Source organism: Triturus cristatus, chromosome 3_1 (genome assembly GCF_964204655.1).
Source record: "Triturus cristatus chromosome 3_1, aTriCri1.1, whole genome shotgun sequence".
Lineage (NCBI taxonomy): Eukaryota > Metazoa > Chordata > Amphibia > Caudata > Salamandridae > Triturus > Triturus cristatus.
In genome coordinates, this window is record NC_140583.1 from 731,969,969 (window position 1) to 731,996,919 (window position 26,951).

General features: G+C 44.1%; 1 protein-coding gene across 2 annotated transcripts in view; it reads left to right on the forward strand.

The window, feature by feature from the left end:
• TSPAN4 (tetraspanin 4) overlaps window positions 1-26,951 on the forward strand; it is a 2,753,320-nt gene that overhangs the window by 1,173,950 nt on the left and 1,552,419 nt on the right. The window lies entirely within an intron of this gene.

The following is a 26,951-nucleotide window of genomic DNA, read 5'->3' on the forward strand; positions in this document are numbered from 1 at the left end:
AGCTGGTTGGTGGGGGTGTAGAAGCTGAGTCTTCTGTTGAGGTACGCTGGTCCGGTGTTGTGGAGTGCCTTGTGTGCGTGGGTGAGGAGCTTGGAGGTTATCCTCCTGTTGATGGGGAGCCAGTGCAGGTCTCTCAGGTGGGGTGTGATGTGGCTCCGGCGGGGCATGTCGAGGATCAGGCTTGCAGAGGCGTTCTGGATGCGTTGAAGCCGTTTCAGGAGTTTGGCCGAGGCTCCTGCGTAGAGGGTGTTTCCGTAGTCCAACCTGCTGCTGATGAGGGCCTGGGTGACCGTTCTTCTCGTCTCAGTGGGGATCCACTTGTAGATCTTGCAGAGCATGCGGAGGGTGTTGAAGCAGGAGGAAGAGACGGCGTTGACCTGCTTAGTCATGGAAAGGGTGGAGTCGGGGATGACCCCTAGGATGCGTGCGTGGTCGGTGGGTGTTGGAGCTGTTCCCAGTACGGTCGGCCACCAGGAGTGGTACCAGGCCGAGGGGGTGGATCCGAGGATGAGGACCTCCGTCTTGTCTGAGTTCAGCTTCAGCCGGCTGCTCCTCATTCATTCGACGACGGCCTTCATTCCTTCGTGGAGGTTGGTTTTGGCAGTGTGGGGGTCCTTGGTGAGGGAGAGGATCAGCTGGGTGTCGTCGGCGTAAGACATGATGTTGAGGTCCTGCAGTCGGGCGACGTGGGGGAGAGGTGCCATGTAGATGTTAAACAGCATTGGGCTGAGGGATGAACCCTAGGGTACATCGCAGGTGATCTCGGTGGCTTTGGAGCGGAAGGGGGGGAGGCGGACGCTCTGTGTTCTGCCAGAGAGGAAGGAGGAGGCCCAGTCCAGGGCCTTCTCTTGGATCCCGGCGTCGTGGAGGCGTGTGCGTAGTGTGTGGTGGCAGACTGTGTCGAAGGCGGCTGACAGGTCCAGGAGGATGAGGGCCGCGGTTTCTCCGTTGTCCAGCAGGGTCCTGATGTCATCAGTGGTGGCGATGAGGGCGGTTTCAGTGCTGTGGTTGATGCGGAACCCGGACTGGAATGCTGTTTTCCTTGAGGTGGCGGGTCAGTTGTTTGTTGACGGCCTTCTCGATGACCTTCGCCGGGAACGGGAGCATGGAGATGGGTCGGAAGTTCTTGAGATCTTTGGGGTCCGCCTTGGGTTTCTTGAGTAGGGCGTTGATCTCGGCGTGCTTCCAGCTCTCCGGGAAGGTGGCTGTCTTGAAGGAAATGTTGATGGCCTTCCGGAGATGGGGTGCAATGGCGGTGCTGGCCTTGTTGAAGATGTGGTGCGGGCAAGGGTCTGACGGAGAACCGGAGTGGACGGTGTTCATGATCTTGATGGTGTCATCGTCATTTATGTTGGTCCAGGAGAGCAGGAGGTTGGTGCGGATGGTGGTCGTGGGGGCAGAGGTCTCAGTGGTTGTCGGGGCGGTTGTGGCATTTAAGCTGTTGTGGATGTCTGCGATCTTGCGATGGAAGAAGGAGGCCAGTGAGTCGCACAAGTCTTGCTAAGGTGGGATGTCGTTGGTGTTGGAGCTAGGGTTGGAGAGTTCTTTCACGATGTTGAAGAGCTCTTTGCTGTTGTGTGCGTTGTTGTCTAGGCGGTCTTTGAAGGAGGCCTTTTTGGCAGATCTGATGAGGTGATGGTGTCTGCGGGTGGCATCCTTGTGGGCTACGTAGCTGTCCGGTGTTCGTTCACGGAGCCAGTTCTTCTCTAGCTTTCGGCAGGTTTGCTTGGAGGCCTGGAGGTCTTCAGTGAACCAGCTGGCTTTCTTGCTGGTGTGGCTGTTGGAGGGTTTCTTGAGCGGGGCGAGGGTGTTGACGCAGTCGTCGATCCACTGTCTGAGGTTGCGGGCGGCGGAGTCGGGGTCGGTGGGGTCGGCGGATGGGCTCTGGGAGAGGATGGTGGTTAGCTGGTCTTCAGTGACTTTGCTCTAGCAGCGGCGAGGCATCTGTTGGGTGCGGTGGTGCGTTGTGGGTTTCCAAAAGGTGAAGTGGATGCAGCGATGGTCGGTCCAGTGGAGTTCGGTGGTGTGGCTGAAGGCAACGTGGGGGCTTGCGGAGAAGATGGGGTCAAGCGTGTGGCCGGCGGAGTGGGTGAGAGTTGTGACGAGTTATCTGAGTCCGAGGTTGGCGAGGTTGTCGATCAGGGTGGTGGAGTTGGTGTCGTTGTTGTTCTCGAGGTGGAAGTTCAGGACTCAAACCTGATTCCTTAGCTCCAAAGACAGCAGTTCTAGCTGTTATGCCACATCCTCTCTGCATTGTAATTGTAATTGAACTTAATGACAGCTCTGCTTTCTGAGATGGGAGCTTGTAAGTTCTTTGTCATTAAAGAGATAGCGCTTTTATGTATGGCATCAACCTGTAAAATCTGAGTATCGTGAAACATAACTATGATGTTTACCGACAGAACATATAATTATGATACCACCAGTGGGAAAGGTCTGGGGTCTGAAGCAGCAGCATCAGTATATATATGAAAACTCCCTTGACTAAACACAATGTTTGTGCATTCCATACCACTTCAAGAATAACTATGCCGTTGGCTACAGGGTTTGCGAAATGTGATATATAGATTGCCATCTAAAAGGAGTCCCACATGATGGCAGGCTCCACTGTGAAATAGGAGTGTGTAAATTCTGCTTTAACAATATACATCTGTTATTCAGCGCCAAGATGCCTACAGGTGAACGTGGGCTTTACAAATACACGTTATGTTATGTAACGTCATCCGAAGGCCACTTAAGCCTTGAAGAATAGACCTACTGTCCATTACATAAAGCCAGAGCATATGGCTCGGTCAACCCCATAAGCCTACCTCAATCGGTCTGCTCTATAGGCCTGGCCCTGAGAGTTCCATACCACAGCATAACTTTACAAATTATAAATGGCAAGAAGACCACCCGTCTACCCTCATCTTCAGTTCGTTAACTTAACATTCTCTCTGCTCCATGCAGCTTCACCTTAATGAGGATATTGGGGGCCTGGTAGTATTATGTGCTCTACGTATGAAGAGGGTAACCCTATTCTTTAGATCATGGAGCTGCTCAAATTCTGATGGCACTTTAGGATCTGTGTTTAAGGGGGTTGACTTATCTCACTTCATTGTGATAGTACTGCTGGTGCTCATGCTGTCAGGGGTCATGAAAACGTAGTCCTCTACCTTGGTACCGATCATGTACTCCATGGCGACTCCGGGGTGAGTACAGAGGTAAAGAGGAGCTGCTTGGTCTTTTGAAGGCCAGTGATACAATGCTCTTGAGGATAGCAGTAGTATTGAGAAAAGTCTGGCTTCCCCTCACCTTACCTGCGCTAAGCCTGGCACAAGAAAATCGCTGCTCACTGCTGAAGGCACCACACCGGCAAGCCTTGACACGACAGCTAGGATGAATACTGTGCAGAGCCACCTAGTTAGTACATAGGCAGAAATTCGAACACAATAAATGACAGCCTGAATAATGTAGTCCATAGCTACACGGCCTGGCCTCCAACCAATGGCAATGTATGCAGGAAGGTATGCTTGACTGACTGCACCACGCACCTCACGGGGTCTGATGTAATCCAAGGCAATTTCTCTTAGAACATATATATTTTGCATTTTTGTAAACCGCAAACTTGTCTCAAAGATATTAGAGTACATTACCTGAGCACAAGTTACATTGCACAAGGACACATTCCTTTTTGTTAGGCACAGGGAGATGATGTGATTTGCCCTGAATCACAAGATGTTGATCCCTTGCTTAGACTCAATCCTGGTTCCTTAGATCCAAAGTTAGTAGCTCTGGTCGTTATGCCACAGGCTCTCTGCATTAATGCTATTGGGCTCGAAAGGGGAAAGAAGTAGCAGGGATGGGGGTGGGTTGAAGAGGGAAAGAAGCAACACAAACGGAAGGTCGGTGGAAAGGGAAAGGAGCAAGTCTAACATGAGCACTCATATTGGTGCTTAAACACAAGTAAGAAAGTAGCTCCAAAAACAGGAGCAGTGGATGGACACAAGTACTTAGTCTATGCTCTAGGGGATGGCCAAACACAAGAAGAGGTATGATGCATGCATGCCATTACAAACAGGAACGAAGGATAAAAGAATGACATGGAAGCAAAGAAATGGTAAGCCTGTGGGCAGGCTGCAGCTCACTGATTGCAAACAAGATGTCTCGAAGAGTCAGTGCATGCACTATCTAGCTGTGACCTCAAAAGGTAGATGCTTTGATAAATTGCACAGTAAATGGTGGGTGGTATTTGACATCACCATTATGTGAGGCTCAAATGTAAGCTGGTTTTCGTAGAGTGCTTCAAGGTTGAGAAGAGAGGAGAATTGTCAGAGAGAGAGAGAGAGAAGCAGCAAGAGTGAGAGGGCTACCAAATCAGTATATTAGAAAAACATGGCTTCTTTGATGTTGTACATGTAAACCTTCTTCAAGAATCTCACATACCCTGCATCTAAGGTTCCAAGGTTATTTAATGTCAGATCTACGCAATGTTTCACCATACTGAGCTTGTCTTTTACTAAGAATTGTTATCAGGCAAATTGGCCCAACTCAGTCAAAGAAAGACTGTAGCTACCAAATGCAGTGATGTATTAAATGAAAGCCTAACATTAGAAAACTGGTGCCCTGCCGGTATGAAGCAATACAGACATGCCCAACTATGTGACAAAGCACTGATGAGCCTACTCGTCAAGTGAATTTCCACCAAGGGCTGAGAATAAGGGCCTAATTACAATCTTGGCAGATGGGATACTCCGTCAGAAACGTGATGGATATCCCATCCACCGTGTTACAAATTCTATAGGATATAATGGATTTGTAATACAGAGTAGGGGATATCCGTCATGTTTGTGATGGAGTATCCCATCTGCCAAGATCGTAATCAGGCTCTAAGTGTAGAAACTGTAGTGTATTTTGGTAAAGATGCATTATGTACAGATGTGTAAAAATAATCATGACATACCATCCATGGAATGATATCGATGTTAAGCCATGATGTTGTTTTACGGGGCCCGCTTTAATATTACTAGCAGATCGGGTCTTAATTATTGATAAGGGCATACTCTTCGGGACCGGATTACAGGGGATCGAGGATTCTAGAGTTTCGCCCAAGGTTACAGCCAGTGGTGATATCAATGTTGTTTGGACTCTCCCAACCTCCACCAAAAGAGATGATGACTCCAGAAGATCCTGCGTAACAGACTGCTGACACGGTGGTGACCTAGCCTTGGCCATACTTCCCAGGGACGATCTCTTATCACAGAGTACATCTAGTGATAGTCTTTTTTCCGTTAATTCGATATCTTTAGCTAATGCTGTTTGTACTCGCACAAGAAAATTATCTAGAGTCCCCATTAGGGTACCTCCTGTAGATTGCCTGCTGCTCCCATCTCTGATTGTGGGCTTATCCATTCTCCAACTTGTACTTGTAGCCCCGGACTCAATCAGCCTTCTTATTTTTTCAGATGAGGAGTACTCAATGATAGCACTTTAGCCCAGCAAATGTAATTTAATCTTCCAGTAACTGACCTTTTATACCAGATGTTAAAGGGGGTTCCCGTTCCCTTCTCAACCGTACTCGGACGTGCTCAGACGGGCCCGCCCTTGGCCCGGGCTTCGCCCGACGCGCGCCCGCGCACGTCCCGCGTAGCGGGGTGGGAGATGAAATAAATACCCGTATACAATGGGCGGGAACCCAGGGAAGAGGACACAGCTGTGATAGAAACCGGGCTGCTGGTCCTCGCAGTCCCGTGTTAACAATCCTTAGACACCAAGCGAATCCGACTGCTACGAGCGGCGCCCGCGAAGCAGGGGCCGCGAGCAGTATTAAGCAGCAGGCAGAGACGAAGGGCGGGAACCCAGGGAAGAGGACACAGCTGTGATAGAAACCAGGCTGCTGGTCCTCGCAGTCCCGTGTTAACAATCCTTAGACACCAAGCGAATCCGACTGCTACGAGCGGCTCCCGCGAAGCGGGGGCCGCGAGCAGTATTAAGCAGCAGGCAGAGACGAAGGGCGGGAACCCAGGGAAGAGGACACAGCTGTGACAGAAACCGGGCCGCCGGTCCTCGCAGTCCCGTGTCAACAATCCTTAGACACCAAGCGAATCCGACTGCTACGAGCGGCACCCACGAAGCGGGGGCCGCGAGCAGTACCAAGCAGCAGGCAGAGACGAAGGGCGGGAACCCAGGGAAGAGGACACAGCTGCGATAGAAACCGGGCCGCCGGTACCCGCAGTCCCGCGTCAACAATCCCCAGACACCAAGCGAATCCGACTGCTACGAGCGGCACGGTCCAAACAAGCAACTAATGTGACACACCCCAAAGTACATAGGTGGTGGGATATCTCGGTGGGTTAACGCAACCAAAGCAAAGGTTGGAATTTAAGCCCGCACATTTCACTTGCTGATGAAATTAGCACCGCTGTGTGTGGTAAGATCGTGGGTTATCAGCAGCATTAAACGAAGCGGTTTTTAGAGGGCACAGCAGAAGTCACTCAAAAAGAAATCATCAAAACAGTCTTCTCTCTTCCCAGCCCGTCTTTCCTGTTCTGTCCTTCTGCAGTGCTCAGATGCAGCCTAAGGGTTGTGTTTCACATTTAGTTCTGAAACCTAAGCAGACATCATCAAAAGGGTCATTCTATAATTCACATTCTTGGTAATTGGTGGTGGATGAAGGCTAAAAACAGTAGTTATTTTTTATATTTTCAGGTGGGCCTCTTTAAGAAGTAAGCAGAATTCACATCTATAACTCTTGAGTAGTAGACAGAAGACTCCAACAGCCATATTTGACAACTAAGCAACCATATCCATTAATTCAACTCTCAAAATAAGTGGCCTGTAGCAGCAACTAGAAACCTCTCCACTTGCAAAGTAATATTGATCTGTTAGGGGATAAATGATTTGCACTATTCTCAGTACTGACTGAGGGATATAGGAATAGTGGCTAATGTGGGGCAAGCAGCAGTGGGATAGTAAGGGTCCAATTGACCCTCAAAGGAGACTAGGAAAATGGCCCCTCATCTTCTGGTTTCGCTGAAACAAATCATCCGTAATAGGAGTGGTTTCTTCAAACCCCTGTGCAACACCGCCACTGCACCTGCTGCATTATTGATAGCTATGTCCCTAGTAAGCACCTATAATTACAAAGATGTCTCTGAGTAAGACTACAAAATGGCTTCATGGTTGGTCCATCGCACGCATAAACTGGCACAGCATCAATTAAACATGGTGAAACTGGTGAGAGGAACTGTTTATGAACCTCCCAGGAGATATCCCAGGCATTACTGGTTGCTGGAACCTTCCTTATGGCTGGTTCTGTTATTGGAAGATTATCAGAGAGTGGGGCAATTTGGGGTTACACCGCCAATCCGACTGTCGTGTAGTTCCTATAAACCTATATAGGATCTGCACGTTTAGACAACATACACTATAGGATTTGTGTCAGACTGATTCTAGACACCCCTAACGGGTATGTTAGCCTGTATACCAGCTAGCTAACAGCGCCACTAGAAACCCCTCTTACCAAGGAGAGAATAGTTATTGGCAACTTTCAAACATGACAACCCTGATCCCTCAGGACCGTGTAAACAGTATATTACTTTTTGCTCAGTCACTCGTACTCACTTCGTCTCAGAGAGATACACAGAATAAACGGTGGGGACGTTTTTCAATAAGCATTTATTGAACCAGCGTCATTCTAGTGTAAAATAAGTGTGCTGAAACCACCATTAGACATTCACAGATATAAATGATTATAAGCAGTAACAGAGTAAAAGGATGATAGATGTCTACCATTGTGCTAAAACAATGAATACAGTCAAGTATATAAAATACATGACAGTAGAATATGTACCCCTACGATGCGACCCTAACTAGATGTACCTAGCATGTATGTAGGTGTGAAATCAAAGAATCCCTGTAGGATAAAGTCAACCCCATTACCTGAAGTGAGAGACTGTGAGAACCCGTCTTAGTCTCGAGATGGACACACCACAAGGGTTGCCAGACCACTGCGAGCTGAAGTGTCTGCGTGCAGGAACCTCAGCGTCTCACGTCAGTGTGTCAGCATGGAAGTCCTTTTCTCCTCTGACTACCTTAGCAAGATATGGTGTTTATATACCCAAAGGGGTACCCTTAGGGGTTCTACCTTGCTGTGTCATGTCGGACTTAGGATGACGGAAGGAATGACCCTTGTACATAGTTATTATGCAGGAGATGGTAGTCCTGCTGAGTTTCCAAGAATCCTCATGCATAACGGATGAGGCTAGTTTTCAGGGAAAACCCCACGTCCTGTATGCAGTACCGTAACTAAGTAAAAGGTCAGTCCCAAGAACCTTTATGTAGTGTAATGGTCTGAAGAATATAGGTGAAAGGTTAGTTGACTACCTGAGCCTATATTGGGGTACCTAAATGAAACATAACACGACTGCTTCCAGATAGACCAGAGGTACTGATTGAGCCTAACTGGACAATAATCTGTTGAAGGCATGGGCATCAGTGCTTCCAATTTCCCCTACTGAGAGTTAGTCAGTATCAGAAGGAGATATTTCTGAAATAGCACTGAGGGGAGCATAGGTGTTTAGTAAGTTGTTGCAGAGCGCAAACCCTTCTGAGAATCAAAGGACCTCTGCACACAAGATAGGAGCCCTACAGGTTCCATGCAAGTCATTTACACTGAGTAGGTTCAGAGTTAAGTATTACTGTGTGAGGTGAATTCTCCTGAAGAGATGCTCTATGTAGTGGTTGATAATGATGGGGAAGAGGATACATTCTGCAGAGAAATTTAGAGTGTTGCAGGATCTTGTGGGCCATGTCCGTATGAGCTGATGCAAATTGGTGAGGTGGGTGGATACTTTGTCAGACTGCGGCAGTCAAGGCCTTGCATGTTACAGGGGTGTGACTCAGTACTCGGTGGTTGACAGTGCTGAAGGCTGATGAGAAGGGTGTTGTTAGGTAGTAGCTGTCTCTTTGCTGAAGCGTGGTCTGACCTGGATTTGTAGTCCTCTAAAAGATTGTTCTTGTTGATCTTTTTCAGAAGCTGGGAGGAGGATGAGGCTGATTTTTCCACAATTTTCTCTTAAAGGAGAGGGGACGGAGGTTATCTGGGTCTACAGGAGGTCTTTCTGCACTGTCAGGCTCTCTGCTGTTGTGCAGGCATCCAGGAGGGTTCCTTGACTTAGGGTGATGTCGAGTGATGTGAGAAAAAAGGAAAAAAACCTGACATGCAGGCAGTGTGCAGAGAATGCAGCTTGACTTCTGATACTAGCGGAAAAGATGGATCATGCCAAACAAGAAATGGACAGTCTCTTACCGGGTGCCTGACCTACTCATTGACTGTCTCAATGCATTCAGTCTCTTAGATGTCCACACTCAAGAGATAGTCCAAAAGGAGCAATCAAAGACATCGGAATAATGATTCCTGAAAATGTGTGGAAAGGAATTGTGCTTGCGTCTTGTATTGCGCCAAAAATGCATGCATTTGGAAAATGGAATGCAAATTCTAATGTAAAGAAGAGCCAAGCAAAGGTGAAATGTGGACTTGGAAATGGAATCTTAAATTCCATTTACTTGTGCTGCTTTTAGGCCTGGTTGGGTGCTCTTTTTAGAGCTGGTCTTCGTACCAGCAGTTCGTAGTCCATAAATGCTCTATGTCACACAAACAGATCCTAGTCTATTAATCATATCGTGTCGGATTGTATTTTCATACAACCCATTCCTTAGACTGTAAAACCTGTCCTTTTGGACCTGCTTTTCATGCAAACAGTCCCTTATCGGTAAATCCTATCATTTTGGGCCTGGTTTTCATAAAGTCTGTAAATCCTCTCCATTTAAATCAGGCTTTCTTACAACGCAGTTACTAATCTGTAAATCGAATTCTGCTTTTAACTTAGATTATCTTGTGACCCTTTACTTTTCCCATAAATTGGGGCACTCTTGTAGGACACAGGGAGTTTGCTATCACTCAGTATTTGGGTCTCCAAATGTCCATCTCAGGTTGTCTCATGTATGGCTTTTGACCTCTGTACATCAACAGCAGGGTTGGATTGGGATTAAAAACCGTCCCGGGCATTTTAAAAAAAAGTGGCCCACATTTGCATATTGCCTTTCCGCAAAACACTGCTTCGGCAAAGTTTTATAAAAAGAAGGAGGGGGGTGTCTCTGACAGAGACATGTTTTCTTAATTTAACTTAGATTAAAAAAAAATGCACGGATTAGTTCACACTGGTGAAACACACCTGAAAACAAGTGAGGCCCCTTCTGCTCAGGCCCCCTGCCCCCGCTCAGTATGCACACATGAATGAGCCATCCCAGCGAGAGAAAGGGAGTAACACCTCTGCCCGTTGATAAAAGGAAGGTAATGGACGCCCATCTGCCTCCAGAAAGGCCACTCAGGCACCCACCGTGCCGCTGGCTGCATCCAAACAACACAGACACCGTCCAAATCGCCCCCAGGCTGCCCAAAACATCACCTCACAGCTGGAACTCGGATACCGGGCCCTCGACCATTGCCCGAGTGCCCGCCTTACCAATCCGACCCTAGTCAACAGTGACTTATTCTGGTGTTGGACCCTAAGTCTAAGTGCCATCAATCACAGCCTTACCGTGGATCATCCTGTGTTAGGTAAGCGTGATTTTTCAATTATTAATGCACCTTCAAATTGTTTATAGTGAGAGCAATTTCTTTGCATGCATGAATGTACACCCAGCGTTTGCATGGTTTGAGACATGAAGACATGATTTAAAGCTTCATTAAGACTTTAAACAGAAAAGTGTGTCTGGGCTTTGGGTCCGTACGCAGAAAGCCAGTACTGATCTATTGCAGGGTCAAGACTGATTTGCATAAGGCTGGGTTTGAACAGGAATGGCATGAAGAGCAAAAAACGATGGATTTAGGCCCAGATGTCAATACTGGGGTGAATGTTTGACATTGTTCAGCATTCTGTCCATCAATTGTTCTTCTTGCACTGATCTCTTGCACAGCACCGCTGGGCAAGGCTGCATTTCATACGAACTCATGTGTTTTTCTACCACATAATAAATACCTCTGGCTATAAGAAGCATGTGTGTAAAAAGAAAGGAAATCCTGAGCGTCGGACTTACCCATTGGCCAATCTTCTGCCAATCATCTTCTGATGTCAACATGGCAGTGCCACCATCCATCCGGCACTCCTCGTCATTCAAGAGAAGCAGGGTTCCAGCACAGATCCCCTTTGAAATACCATGCACCACCTGGGTGAATGGAGTGCACGCGCTACAGATATAGACCTTATTTCTAGACCCCAGACCCTCATTCTGCCCGGAGAATCCGCACTCGGCTTCTGACAGCAGCTGCCCTGCCGGGTTCCACATGGACACTTAGAGATGAAAGGCAATGGTAAGAAATATTGTCAGGAGATTTCTTTTTTGTGGGTAGATACCTGATTGGCTTCAAAGGTCTTCATTTTTGCTAATATTCAGTGCACTGGAAATTGTACCAGTGCAAACATTCCCTATATTACCCGGATTTCAAAGTCACTGTACCAGAGGTGAGTGAGTCGTTGCCAGTGCTTTTCACATTGGCCGATAGTGTACCCGAACAGCATATGTTGTCTGCTTGCTCGTTTGTTAATGGTGGAAATAGGAGACCAGAGTGCTACCCTCTTCTTCGCCATTGTGTGATCCTCTGGCAATCACTTTACCTCGTAGTGATTCACTTTTGCATCTGCCAGACTGGCAGTGTTTGCAAAGATGTTAAGCCCCAGTATTAGCCACTTTTATGTTGCTACAGTGTAAACTCATAATTTCCCTTTTCTCCCTTCATCCTTTCTTTCCAGCCCATGTAGGAGGTCGGATGTCGTAATGTAGCCCACATTCCACATGTTTCCTAAAACACCTGCTTCATCTAACAATGACTCTAGAAAGTAGCATATCTCTCCTCTGGCCTTTTGAAAGTCCTAGATGTTTCTACTGCCAATCCCAGGCACACCTAACGTGTGTTAGCCTCTGCCCCAGCCCTACTGTCCTATCATAGACTGCAAGTTGGGTCGAAGCAACACTTAATTTCAGAGATGGCGGGTCTGCTTCGGGCCTGGGCCAATGTATAGCTCGCTAGGCTTGGGGAAGGTGTAGTGAAGGGATCAATAAGAGATATTATGTGCAAATGAACAGTTTTCATGGAGTGTGCTTTGCCCAGAGATGATCTGCGCCTTAACAGGACCCCCGAGCCAGAGAGGGCGGTCCCCTTCGTTGGTGCCAGATTACAGGAGGATCGCCGCCAAGCTGGCATCATGGAACAGCAGTGCGAGGAGGCAACGCCGATAGACTTGAGGCTTTTTTGCGGCCCTGATGATGTGTGGTTTACACGGGGTGAGCACCGATGCTGTCGAAGCCTGTTGGTGCCTCATCTCCCGTCTGACCGGTTTGAGGTGATTAGGAGCACGTGCGAGCGTGCACAATAATACGAAGGCCTTCAACGAGAAAGAGCCTTAACCCCTTGTACGCTCATGACGGAACCACGCCGTCATGAGCCACGGGTGGCGTGTGCTCACGACGGCGTGGTTCCATCATGCTGCGGCCGTTGGCAGCCGCTCCTCCCACGCGGCTCTAATTCCCCGCCTGTGCGGGCGAAATAGAGAGTTGGCGGAGTCGTGACGGAACCACGCCGTCATGAGCACAGCTCTCCCGTGACTCATGACGGCGTGGTTCCGTCATGAGCATGGCGGCGCCGCGCTCACCTTTCACCCCCCCAGCGCTGCGGCGGAATTCGCGCCGCAGCGAAGGGGTTAATTCCAGAATCTCAAAAATGGTGGCAAGAAGAGTACACAATAGGGGCAATTTCTCCAAATTGTTGCTAGGCTCCAATGAGATGCTGTGACAAGTATGCAGAGTCTAACCTCATGCAGTGAAGCTCCTGAAACACGTATGAAGCATTATGAATCCATTTTGGATAGCGTTCACAAGTTCTTGACATCCAATCGGTCTTCACTTTAGCCCTGAAAGTGTGAAATAAGTCCTTAAATAGAGGTGAGGAGGACTCATTAGTAGGCCTGGGCGGTAAATTCCTTTCCGCTTGCGGAATTTGCGGAATTTGGTTATTATCCCGTTCCACGGAGAACTCGGAATTGCCCCCCCCCCCCCGAGCACACAAACAGCATTCGCGAACAGGAAAAAAGCATCGCGAACAAGCAATTCTGCGCATTCGTGGAATTGCTGCATGCTCGCGGAGATTTTTTACCGTTTCTTCAGAGCTTTGCGTAGCGCAACTACGCAAATTCCACCCACCCCTACTCAATAGCAGTCAATGAATGATGAAGTCACATCATTGACGGAAGTGATGTCACAACTCTATCATACACCTCACTTTAAAAGGAATGGGATCTATTTTACAGTCAGAGCTGAGATACACGCTTTGCTACATATTCTGTTTAGGAAAGGAAATATATGCAAACAACCTTCGACTTTCATATTTGTCTAACTGATTGTCCTTTGTTACAAAGTAAAAATAATGCATGCGTTTATAAACCTGCCATCATATTAGCCATGTAATCAAGCACGACATAAGGAATGCACAGATGGCTTTGAGAAGCTGTGCACTCTTATACTGCCAGAGCTTTGATTTGTATCTCATCAAGTTAATGTCAGTGATGACACGTCCCCTCGAATGCACTTCTTTGAGGTACATTAGAGAAAGTGAGTCATGCGACAAGAGTGAAGTTATCCATACATGGATCTCAAAGGTTTGTTCTATGCGAACACTCCATAAAACAACAAAAATATTCATACTATCACAAAATGAAAAATTGAAAATAACTTTTTAAAGTAAGTTTACCTACTGTAACCTACAGTTACCGTTAAGGTGGCAATTTAGCATGTTAAAAACAGTGCTTAATTTGTAAAAGAATGAGTGAAGGTGCCCAAAGCTCTGCTCCAGCGGTGCTATTAAAAAATCAGTGTGACGAATACCAAAGCTGTGCACTCTTGAATTCACCTCAGGCATCTTTAATCCACTACCAGACACTGCTGCCTCTTTATCTCACTTATGTATGGTCCCTGTTTTCTCCCTTTGTGACAGGTTTTCTGTCTTTCTCTTTCTATTTCTTTCCCATTTGTGAGTTTTTATCTCTCTTACTCGCTGTCAATATCTGATGTGGAAAAATAAGTGCTGGTCCCCAAAAATTAGTGCTGGGAGGCCCCACCGGCACAAATAAAGCACTGGTTAAACAGCACAACCTGACATAAATTTAAATCAAAAGCAGATCTAAAAGGAAAATTTCGATGTGTAAATCTGGTTTTCAAAGAGGAAATGGTGTTGTACTGTTCCTACTAATTCAGTAAGACTGTGCGTTTGGGTAGCATAAACGTCAAAACTATGGGGGCTGAGTGCACTCATGCCATCACAATATGTTGGCCTAATTCCTGACTACCTCACAGTGCACCATCTCTGGACCCCTACACCTCACAGGGTACCGGATGGTGTCTCCAACCTCGGAACATGACAACCCTAATTCCCCCAAGGAAATTGTGGAAACAGATCTGCCCTTTCGTTGTTATCTGAAGCATGCTTAAAGGGAGACACAAGAAGTACACAAATTGGCATTTCAAACATTCCTTGAAGCAAGTGAATTCTTTGTAAAATGCATGTGCTGCAATGATTAGTAGAAGGAAACAGAGCAATGTAACCAGCATTACAAAAATGGTGAAAAAGATAAATAATTCTACCACTATAATAATTGCATTGATTATATGAATACATATAATTGTACTCCTACCTTACACTACCTATGCTAAAGAACTTAGGGTGAATGCGGTTCTGACAGATACCTTGGAGTAGTCTAACTCCCCATTTACCAGTGTGCGTGTTTCATTCGGAAGCTAGTCAGGTGTAGAAAATATCGCTGTCCCTCGCAGTATAGTGATGAAATTCAGCTGCGGTAGAATTCGGTCAGCGTGAGCACGACAATCCATGGAAACGCTCCTCTGCTGAACAAAGGTTTGAGGGAGTTTATATAATCAAACTGGATTCATTTGCACTGTAGCTGAGTTCAGATCTGGCTGTCATTGTTGATTCTACAAATTCAGAGCTGTCTCCAAACATACAATAATATGCAAGGGCAGTTTGTGCAGTGTACTTGGTCTAAATGTACAATGGTTAATAATGTGCCTACGAAGAAATGTATTTGTAAGCGAAACACTTTTTAAGTACTCTATAACATGCAGGCACACAAGCAAAATGTGCTAAAAGTCATAGTCTAAAAAGATGTAAACTTAAACCGTGAGCATGTAAAAATGGGAGCGTTTGTGCTCGGGCCCTATTAACCCCACAATGGTGCTTTGATGCTAATGTTAGAAATCATTAATGTGCAGCCTCACTGCCACAAATGAGTCACCAGAGCAGACTTAGCTGTGTCTTCTATAGCCATATTCAACACGTTAACACAGACTTTCAGAAAGAGACTGCCCTGGCAGGTTCAGTGAAGTGGAGATCAACGGTGTCATTGTTTCTTCTTCCGCTATTCTGTCCCCTGCTTCTCGGCTTACAATACAGTGAGACACCACCTCCTTCTCCCACATCTGTCGGCAGATCAGGCGAGCACTGATAATAGGGAACGTGACCAAACACCCTGTTATTACCGGTCTGCCACTTCAGCCCCTACATGTGAGTTACTGAAGTGGCTTGGAACCCACTGACCCCTACAACTTTCAACCAATTAAAAGAGAGGGGGCCAAAACCCTGCTTGGGTTATGGCTTGTGACAGAACAGAGTTAGGCTGCCTGAATGTATTGTGCCATTAGCTCCAGTAAGAAAGGGCCATTGCTTTTCCTGAAGCCCCAGTCTCCAACCCTTCTGTGGAAGCCAATCAAAAATATTTAGTTGACCAAGAATCAAAATTGGTGTGATCTGCGTATGCATCCGATGAAATGAGCCCTTGTGCTATGTTTACTAACACACTGACATTCAGCCCAGTCACTATATGGACAGGGATTGCCCACACCCTGATTTGGAATCAGACCGCAGGACATCCACCCCCGGGATCTCCCCCCACCCTTGTGGGTCGTCACCACCAGCATCCCCCTGTGGCAGAGATTACACACAAATACCATCAGTGTTTTTTGACTTAGGGGTTGTAACACCCCAGACGTATTTTTTACACACGACACATCATAAAAATTAGCATTTTTACAATAATACGCAGAAACCCAATAACACTCCGCACAGTATTATTTACATATTCTTGGATGGCTAACCTTAACAGAGACTCTAATACATAGCCATTCCTAACCACAAACTATACATTGTCCCTGCATATCCTGCATTGAGCCTACCCGTAAGTTCATGACAGGTCGAACTACCTGTGAGGTCCCCCCAGAGTGATATTGCACAGGAGGCCCATCTGCCAAGAAGATTACCTGCCTCTGGCACCCCTTAGACCCTCGGATACCACCCCCAAGGAGCTGTTCTGCTAGCTTGGCACCCACCAGCCCTTGCAGAATTGGCCGTAAAGACCTGTTGGAATTGTACACTCCCCCACCCCTCTGCACCCTCTAGCCGCCTTGCCGTAAGCACCCCCCGGTGGGCCTGATAGAGATCAGGGTGTATATAATATCCCTACTTCCACGGATAGAGTAATCTCACAGTTACACGCACATACATTCTTCATACACTAGGGCCCATTTCACTAACATACGCTCAAATACTCTACCAGCAATAACCTGTGGAAAGAAAAACTCCTAAACACCCTGCATCTATATCGGGGTCGATAAGATCTGGTTATTGAGACTGCCCTTAAACATAATCTAAACAATCTATACAATAATAATCAAAATAGGATACTCAATAATTGACAAGAAATAATAACCAACACCATATTCAAAATTATATTGCTTTATCTAAATTAGTCAAAGAAAATCAATCAGAATAAATCATTTTCCTCATAGTTACCTATTCTAGCTAAATGTCAGAACGGGTCAGGACAAGTCTCTCAGTAAAGTCTCTCAAGACGAAGTCCTCTCAGCAACGATCCTCACCAACGCAGATTCGGAACGCGGCAAAAGTCAAATGGCAAGTGGCAAAAATCCTCTCTAGGCTAACAATTCTTATAGCAAATCGAACAAAGGAAAATATAATTTGTATTAACTTCTTCCGTCAAACCTCTGAGCAAAGCGAGAAGGAAAGGATGTAGCATCGCTACATTTGGAAATCTCCGCTCAGGAAAAATCACAAAATAAACATAACGGAACAGGAACCAAAAAATACATTTGTATCTTGTAATTTCCACGTCTCCTCGGCAATGAGATCATAGTTCAGAGTCTTTCTTTAAAGCTCCTTTGTTTCCCAAAGCTGCCAAGGACGCTTCATTTCATTTGGAGATCGCCCAAAACTGCTGCTGTCCTCACGGAAAATTTCAACCAGGCAAAGCAAGGACTGTGGTCAGCTGACTTCAGGACCATATTCAGCAAGGCTCTCTCTCGTCACAGATTTCTACTCGAGGCCAGGTTTTACATATCGGCCATCTTTGTTTAGGCCACAATAGGCCACAATAGACCATCTTAATTAAAAGAGACAAAAACAACATTACCACAGCATAGTGATTGAACAGTGTTAACCCCACTAATACCCTTATGTGTATGCAATTATCTAGCTCTTGCAACATAGAAAAGCATTAATTCGAAAAGCGTTTCGTGCTTTAAAAATAAACAGCACTCAGCAACGTTTAAACATAAAAACACGCACATTATTATTAAACAGCACACTTATGCATTCCCACGTGTAATTCTCTCTTGTTAAGACAAACAAGTTGATTAGTATAAACACTTACACAAGACAAATAATTAATAATTAATAATTAATAAATTAATATAACAAATAGACATGCCAGAGCTTCAAAACCCAGTTAATTTTCAAACTGAAAACTCTGCTCTAGCAATCCCCCCTTTGGTGATTTTATCACCAAATAAACCCAAAAAAATAAATAGTGAAAATTTAGTCCCATTTTAGGAGAAATCGGAAATGTCTTTTTCTCCTTACACAACACTACACACCAGTCACTCTTTCATCATCCCTCTTTGTTTCTAAATAAACACTCTCCCTCAATTCTTCTAATTCAATTTCTTGTGGTTCTCTTTTCAACCTTTTATTTTTCTTCTCTTTATTCAATTTCTTCTTCCCTCCCCTGTTTTTACAACACACACACACTAATCTCAGTATCAATAAAGCAATAATTATGCAAGTTAAAGGAAACAATATTCTACCTATAATAGTACTACCTATTTTTGCAATAAAATCTTTAACAGCTATCACCTTATTAGCTATTTTAGTCCATAAACTCTCAGCTTCAAGTGGTACTAATTCTTCATGCAAATCAGTAATATTTTTGATATAGACCTTCAGGTCTTTGCTTTCGTCTGGAATGTAAGTGCAACAATGTTGAACTTTCAGCATTCCACAAACTCCACCCTCCTTGGCCAATAAAATATCAAGGGCAAGTCGATTTTGCATTGACATGGCACGTACGGCACTTAATTCCGTATTCACTAAAAGAAACCCTCCAGCGGTATTTGTCGATAAGCGATCCACCACTGTTGACAGTTTCCGAATTCCATAAGCATTTAAAGAAATTCCCACTGCTGGAATTAAAACCCCAAAAATATCACCCACTATTTCAGACCAGGTTTCTCTCTTGAAAGGCATTAGTAAATTAATATGTTCTACATCTCTTATTTTATCTATATGAAAAATCTTTGGAAAGACCAAACCCACATAACACGTGCCATACCAATGGTCAGGCAACTTGTAATAAGCCTTGTTTCCACAAACATAATACACTCCTGGAAAAACTGTATCTTCTCCACCTCTGAAACCCCAACCTGTTGCAATGAAGTATGTATCATGGCACTCACTAGTCCCAACAAAATATGTATCATATTGGGATTTCCTTCTTGTAATGCATAGCTTACCCTTCTGTGGTACATCTAGAGCTAAATTTGGACTAGCCCCATTTCTCAATTCTTTTCCCATCTCAATGTCCCAAATTGTCTCACTCACTTTATATTTCCCTGCTTTCTCATGCATGTTCAATCTCCTTTCCTCTACCATATCCAGGAAAGCTTTCTCCTCTTCTTTCAGACTGCAAGTTAAATTATTCTTAAAAATGTAATCTAATGTTAATCCTTTCTCTTCAATAAAAATTTCACCAAAAGTGTTAGCTTCTTTAGCTAGATTCAGCTCTTTATTCATTGGCAAATGCCCAAAAATACTATCTCTGTTAGACATCTTATAATCTACTTTCCCTAACAAATAAAAAACACTACTTAATATACTACATGAAATACCATATGTAGCTGGCAAATGATGATAAGTAACACCCTCTGAAACGGATGCAGGTAATTGCATACAAACGTAGCAATCCCTTACTTCCATTGTTTTCACATATTCGTACAACAACTTCGAAAAAACATTACTAGAAAAATTATTAATTGACCTATCTTTGTGTCTTTGTGTATGTAAGTATTACTAATTCTAGTCAAAACTACTTTTTGCGAATTCTTCTCTATATCTGTCATATTTTCTGTATGCATCTCAAATGTAACTTTAAAAGTAACTAATTAAACTAAAACTCCCCACAGTAGCATTAATAATCCAGTACAGCAGCAGCACATTCTACACCATCTTTTAAAGAAGGCACATCTACTTTGATTATCCTCTATGTTAGCCATATTATTACTTTGACCTTGTCTTTTGACTTAGCCTCTACTACTCCACTACTATTATACTTTGGATTACTTCAGACAACTGAATTTCAGACTTTCTCTTTTCACTTTTCCTCTAAGTGATTTCTCAGTTCACTCAATTTGGATATTCATCAGTTTTCACTCCTTCTTCTTCAGTAACATCAAATTGTATCAGATCATCAACAACATCTTGTGCATCTGACTCTTCTCCAATGTCAGTCAGGATAACTTTTAAGATTCCTTCTTTTTCCTCAACCACTTTTCTCAAGATCCCCTCCGGATTATCTCGAGTCACTGTTTCTTCTTCTCCTTCTTCAGACAGTGCCACATAAGACCATTCCGGTGATCTGTACTTTTGGTTGGGTCTTTTTATTCTTTTTATTTCTTCAGGTTCTCTTGATTCTTCTTGCTCCTTTGTTTTTACTTCATTTTGACTCGATACTTCATTCACTTGTTCAGCTTTCGATGTATTTGTTCTTATTACTCTGTATCTCAATCTCTTTACTCTGTTGTTAGGCCAACGATCTCCTTTTATCACCTTTTTCGGCCTAATTTCTTTATTATTTCTTTCTCCAATCCAAGTTCTCTTTCTTAGAACTCGACCCTCTGTTTGTTCATTCTCACTCTCATCCAATTCTGTTTCAAGTGCCTTCTGTTTTCTTTTTCTAGCAGTTTTCTTTTCCTCCACAGTTTCTTTCACCACTATTTGAGACTTCCCTACTCCTGTCCCTCCTCGGGTCTCCGACACGCAATCTTCTTGCTGTCTACTTGTCCCTTCACCTAGCTTATCAAGAATGTTCCCTACACCTCCTCGGGGGTCTTCCGCAATCTGTCCCTCTCTATCTTTTTCTGACCCTGTTTCTTCAGGTATAATCTCAAGTGGTTCTTCAGTCTCCTCCTCTTCCGATTCAGGAGTAATCTCTGTGGAATTGCTCTTTTCTCTTCTTTTTTCTTCACTGCTTTTTGAAATTTCAGGCTCTCTTACAGAATCTGATCTCCTTTCTGAGACTCCCAATGGTTCTCTTGGAGTTTTTTCTACTTCTTTTCTCACTGGTTCTGGGTCTTCATCATCACTGGAATCTGATTCTTCAAAGTACTCTTTACCAGTTCCCCCTTTTGGGTTTGGAACTCTCAGAGTATGACTCGCATGCACCCAGTTTTTCACACCAGCACACTTCACTGCAGTTGTCGTTGTTAGAATGACTTGTCTCGGCCTTCCCCACCTTCGAACTAAGCAATTTCTTCTTCTGTGCACCTTAATCCTCACCCAGTCTCCTGGACTCAGATAATGAGCTTGCTTCTTCTCAAGTGTGGTAGCTTCTTCTCCAACCTGGTGAAACACAGAATGAACTGCGTCAGCCAGGCCTTTACAGTAATCCAAAATCATGTCATCAGTTATTGTCATCAACTTATTGACAGGTACAAATGCATGGCGCATTGCACGTCCCATGATTATCTCGTGCGGACTTAAACCAGTAGTTCTATCTGGAGTAGATCTAATAGTCATTAGCACTAGAGGCAAGACGTCCGGCCATTTCATGCCAGTGGCTAAGCACATTTTACCAATCCTGTTTTTGATTGTGCCATTTATCTGCTCAACCACACCAGAAGCCTCTGGTCTGTATGCACAATGTAGCTTCTGCTGTATGCTTAATGCTTCACAAATCAAACTCATGAGTTCATTATAGAAGTGTCCACCTCTATCAGACTCAATCGTCACTGGAAACCCGTACCTAGGAATCAACTCCCTTAACAGTAATTTTGCCACTGTCACTCCATCATTTCTCCTAGTCGGATAAGCTTCAACCCATCTTGAAAACAAACAGACTACCACTAGAACATACCTCAGTCTATTCACTTGGGGCATTTCAATGAAGTCAATCTGCATTCTTGTAAAAGGACCTCCTTCTCTGCCTATTGTTCCCAGACTCACCACTGTCTTTTTCCCAGTGTTAAATTGCTGACAAATCAAACACCTTTGACAGATGCTCTCTGCAATTGTCCTGAACTTTGCATTGTACCAGGTCTGCTTGAACGACCTAATCATCGCATCCCTCCCCAAATGTCCCTGGCCATGATACATCCTTGCCATTGACGACAAAATGGAGTTGGGCATTACTGGTCTGCCATCCCTATAGACCCAAACATGGTCTTTTTCTCTTGGGGCACATCCTGCCTTAATCCAATCTTTGTTCTCTTCCTCTCCTGCCTCATCCTGCAACTGCTTCACTTCATCCCATGTCTCTAAGGCATTAGTAAACATCACAGAGCAAAAAGACATTTCCCCCTCTCGTTCCCTATTAATTGACTGATTTGATTTCGCACAGTATTGAGCAATGTCATTTGCATAACGGTTTCCAACCGTGATAAAATCCTCCCCTTGTCCATGGGCAGCACATTTTACAACTGCTAACTCCTTAGGCAGCTGTATCGCCTCAAGTAATTTCCCAATCACTTCAGCATTCTTTATTGGAGTTCCACTCGATGTCAAGAAACCTCTTTGTAGCCAAAGCTGGCCAAAATCATGCACCACTCCAAATCCATACTGACTATCAGTCATCACAGTTGTCCTCAAATCTTTCCCAATTTCACAAGCTTTTGTCATGCCACCAATTCAGCAACCTGTGCAGATTTCACTCCTTTCAATGGTGATGCCTCCATAACCTCTGAAACTTTGCACACCGCATATGCTGCACATAGCACACCATCATCATTTCTCAGGCATGAACCATCCACAAACAACACATGATCACTCTCATGTAAGGGAAGATCCCTTATGTCTGGTCTCGGTTTTGTACAGTAATCAAGCACATCCAAACAATCATGATCATCTTCTATTTTCACACCCACATTTTCCACATCTGGCAAAAGTGTCGCTGGATTCACATTTACACATCTCTCAAGAGTCACATTCGATGCTCCTAGAATCACTTTCTCATATTTAGTCAACCGACTATGTGACATGTACTGAGTTCTGCTTCTTGTCAAAAGAATTGCCACATTGTGAGGTACAAATACCCTTACAGGATATCCCATTATGATTCCCTCACTCTGTTCCAGACTCCTGCATGTTGCAGCCACAGATTTCAGACAACCTGGTAAACCCACAGCTACAGGGTCAAGTGTCGATGAGAAGTACGCAATAGGCCTTCTCAGTAATCCATGCTTCTGAATTAACACTGAAAGTGCACATCCATTTCTCTCACTGCAGTACAACTCAAACTCCTTTTCGTAGTCAGGCATACCCAAAGCTGGAGCCTCACACATTTTATTTTTAAGCTCTTCAAATGCTGCCATTTGTTCTCCATCTAGTTCCAATGGGACTGTCATCTCACTTTTTGTCAGTTTAATCAGTGGCTTTGCTATCAGCGAAAAATTAATTATCCACTGACGACAATAACCCACCATTCCCAGAAACATCCTCACTTCTCTCTGGGTCTTTGGAGCTTTCATTTCCCTGATGATTCTGATTCTGTCATCAGTCACTTTTCTCAGACCTTTTTCAATATTATGTCCAAGATAATGCACCTCTTTCTTGCAAAATTGCAATTTGGCTGGAGATACCTTTAACCCTCCATCTGCCAGATGATTCAATAAAGCTATGGTATCTACTTCACAAGCTTCTCGTGTCTTTGATGCCACAAGTAGGTCATCAATATATTGTACTAGTACTGAATTTTCAGGCATGATCAAACTCTCCAACGATTTTTTCAACAATTGATTAAATATCGAAGGACTCTCTGTATACCCCTGTGGGATTCGACACCATGCTAAAATACGCTGGCCAAACCTAAATGCAAAAATCGGCTGGCTGTCATGATGCAATGGAATTGAAAAGAACGCATGACACAAATCAATCACTGTATACCACTCAGCATCATGTGGAATCTGATACAGGATCACTGATGGATTTGGCACAATAGGACAACATGCCACCACAATTTGATTAACTTTTCTCAGATCCTGTACGATCCTGAATTTCCCATTAGGCTTCTTTAGCCCCATTATAGGTGAATTACACGGACTACTCAGTAGTTCTCTCAGGACTCCCTGCTGAATCATTTTCTCAATTATAGGAGTTATTCCCTCAATTATTTCTGGTGTCATTTTGTACTGAGGAATGTTAGGATATGTAATTCCCTCTTTCACTGCAATTTTCACTGGATCTACATTATTCATCAATCCCACATCCTCTCCAGTAAAATCCCAAACTGTCCTTTTCACTGTGTCCCTCAGCTCTCGAGGCAAATCCTCTGGATCAAACACAGCAAATGCACCAATTAACTCACTTTCCCTATTTTCTAGAGTCACTCGGTACAAAACATCCTCATCTGGTGTTTCAAAAGCTATTCCATCCGGTGTACAGAAAATTGTGCAGTTCATCTTGCATAACAGATCCCTACCTAACAAGTTCACTGGACTCGTGTCACAGACAATAAATCTGTGCATGTCTGAAAATTTCCCTATCTGTACTCTTACTGGTTCCGTAAGACGTGTTCTGATTTGTGTATTGGCTACACCAACTACTTGGATTGCTTCATCCAAGAGAGGAAGATTTCTAACATCTGTTGACCTGACAGTTGATCTTGTCGCACCTGTGTCTACTAAAAAAGTAACACTCTCTTCATTTATTTTCCCATCCACAAATGGTCCTGCCTGGTCTATTTCTAGAGTTGCACCAAGTATGCACTCTTCCTCCTCTCTTCGGCACCGTCAATAATCACCCTCAGATTCACTCCCTTCATTCTTTAACAAGTACTGTTGTACCTGATTAGAACGCCTTGGTTTGTTTACCTGCTCATCATTGTAGAATCCCGAATCCTGATTATACTTTTGTGCTCCTCTATTCTGCGGCAAGGGCGGTTTTGGCTCTTGACTCTGCTGTCTCACAACTTTCTGCTGTTGCTGCTGTTGATTATTCCCCTCGTTCTGCACCTGTTGATTTAAGGTTTTACCCTCATTATTCACTAATGGTGGATTCGTACAATCATTCCTCCAATGTCCCAATTGGCCACAGTTGTGACATGGGAACTTCTTTTTTGCTTCCTCAAGATTCCCCTTTCCTTTCCCTGCATATCTAGGTCTATTCCCTGCATTATTTCCTGGATTATTTGCCTGTTCCATCAACTGTGCTTCCTGTCTTTCTGCAACTTTCACTTGTGCCCACATTGCTTTCTCTTTCAGCTTTCTTTGTTTTGCTTCAATTTCATCACTGAAGTATTTAGCATGTCTTAGAATCTCATCTATTTTCTTACTCTGCCAATCCACTGTGTGCTCACGAATTCTCTCACCAATTTCAGGTCTCAGGCCATATACAAATCTGTATACAAAATTACTCAAATCTTTGTCACCCAGGTGTTCATCTCCACTGAATTGTTTAAACGCCAGTATCAGCCTCTCGTAAAAAGCATGAACTGATTCTTTTGCTTCCTGTTGTGTTCTATCTATTTTTGCCCAATCTGTCTCTTTTGCAGGTACTTTACTTTTCAGGTATACCATCACCTGATCGTACTTTCTCATTACCTCTGGATCTGGTGCTCCTGTTCTTGGATCTCTTGGATATTCCTCAGTAGGCCAACTCACAACTATTTTACACTCAGTCCACAAATCTGCTGGAACAATTATATCAAACAGACTATTCAGGTCAATCCACAGCACTTTTGACAATTTCACAAACCTATCTACCTGCCTATACCACTCGACGGGCTTTTCTCTCAATCGAGGGAAATCATTAGTAAATGATAAAATATCCTGTCTGGTCCATGGAACATGTACATATCCTCCTCCAGGTATTTCTCTCATAGGATTATTATCCACTGGTTTCTCTTTTTCTCTCACTGGAAAAGCTGAATAAGTTGTTCTATCTTCAGATTCCTCTCTTTTCTTATACCACCTATCCTTCCATTTTTCTACATCTCCCCATCTTCGCAAGAATGCAACCATTTCTTTAATCTGTCCTGTTCTACCAGTTGCATTCAAATTTTCAATATCCTTTTCTGAAAAATCCATCCTGTAGGTTTTTTGCAAAGCTTTAACCTTATCAATGTCAACTCCCTGCTCATTCGCTATTGCTCTTAACCTGTCATGTGTATTTCTCGCTCTCCAGGTAATGTTTTTACACATAAACATTAATTCACCATCATGATGACTTTTAAGAATTTCTGTTGGAACTGTCCCTGTAACATGCTCTTCTAATTCTACCCGTAACCTAGCCACATCAATTGCTTGTGAATCTTTATCCTTTTTCTGAAGAACTTTCATCCAATCATTCAAATCTTCAGCTGTTATTGCAGTAGTTTTTCTCACTGGAACCACTCTCTTTTGCGGTTCTAAAATTGGCATCCCTGAACAACTAGCTTCACTAGCATCTAATATTTCACTACATGTGTCATGTCTGGATTGTCTCAGGTCACTACTTCCTGTCCTTTTTCCTGAATCTCCTGAAGGACCAACTGAACTTATCAAATTATTCCCAACATATGGAATCACCAAACCATTTTCACCTATTCTCTGCTTGTCAAACACAGACATACCCGGACCTATTGTTACAGGCACCGTAACAGCTTCCAGATTTTTCGTTAACTCCCTAATCTTTTCAGTCAGCTCTGTTGTAGTTCTAGCTAATTCTCTTGCATTTTCGTCACCACTTCGATTCACTTTCTCCCTGAAAGAATTACCACTTCTTGATTCAGATGTCACATTTTCTGTCTCAATGATACAAACTGTATCTCTTATTGGAGAAACAACTGGTGTACTCTCATCTGGTTCTGGTCTATATGGAGGTGGTCTTTTGTAAATCATATCATTCAAGACTTCATCCTCATATTCATTAACTCCATATCTTCTCATTTCTGACTCAGGAACCCTCTCTGTTCCTTCTTCAACTGTTCTCATTGGATATAATCCCTCTGACATACTAGCATCTCGCCATCTTTTCATTCGATCATGATGAGTCTCACGATCATGTCTCCTCCCAAACATGTACCTGTACTGTCCTCCAGATCTCTGTTTTTCTCGCTCATGTACTTCCTCGTCCCATTCCACTAAAGCCTCAAACTGTGTAGGTCTTGGTTTCGGTTCAAGACATAACATCTTTTCCCGTAAATTTCTCAACACGGCCAAATTAAATAAACCATGTTCTGGAAATGCTAGAACACCATCCTCTTTGGTATACCTAACCCAATTCTCCAACCATATACAGGTATGATACCCATATCTTGCAGCCATGTAGGATGCAGGTGTTTTCGGTGGAGGTAACAATTCAC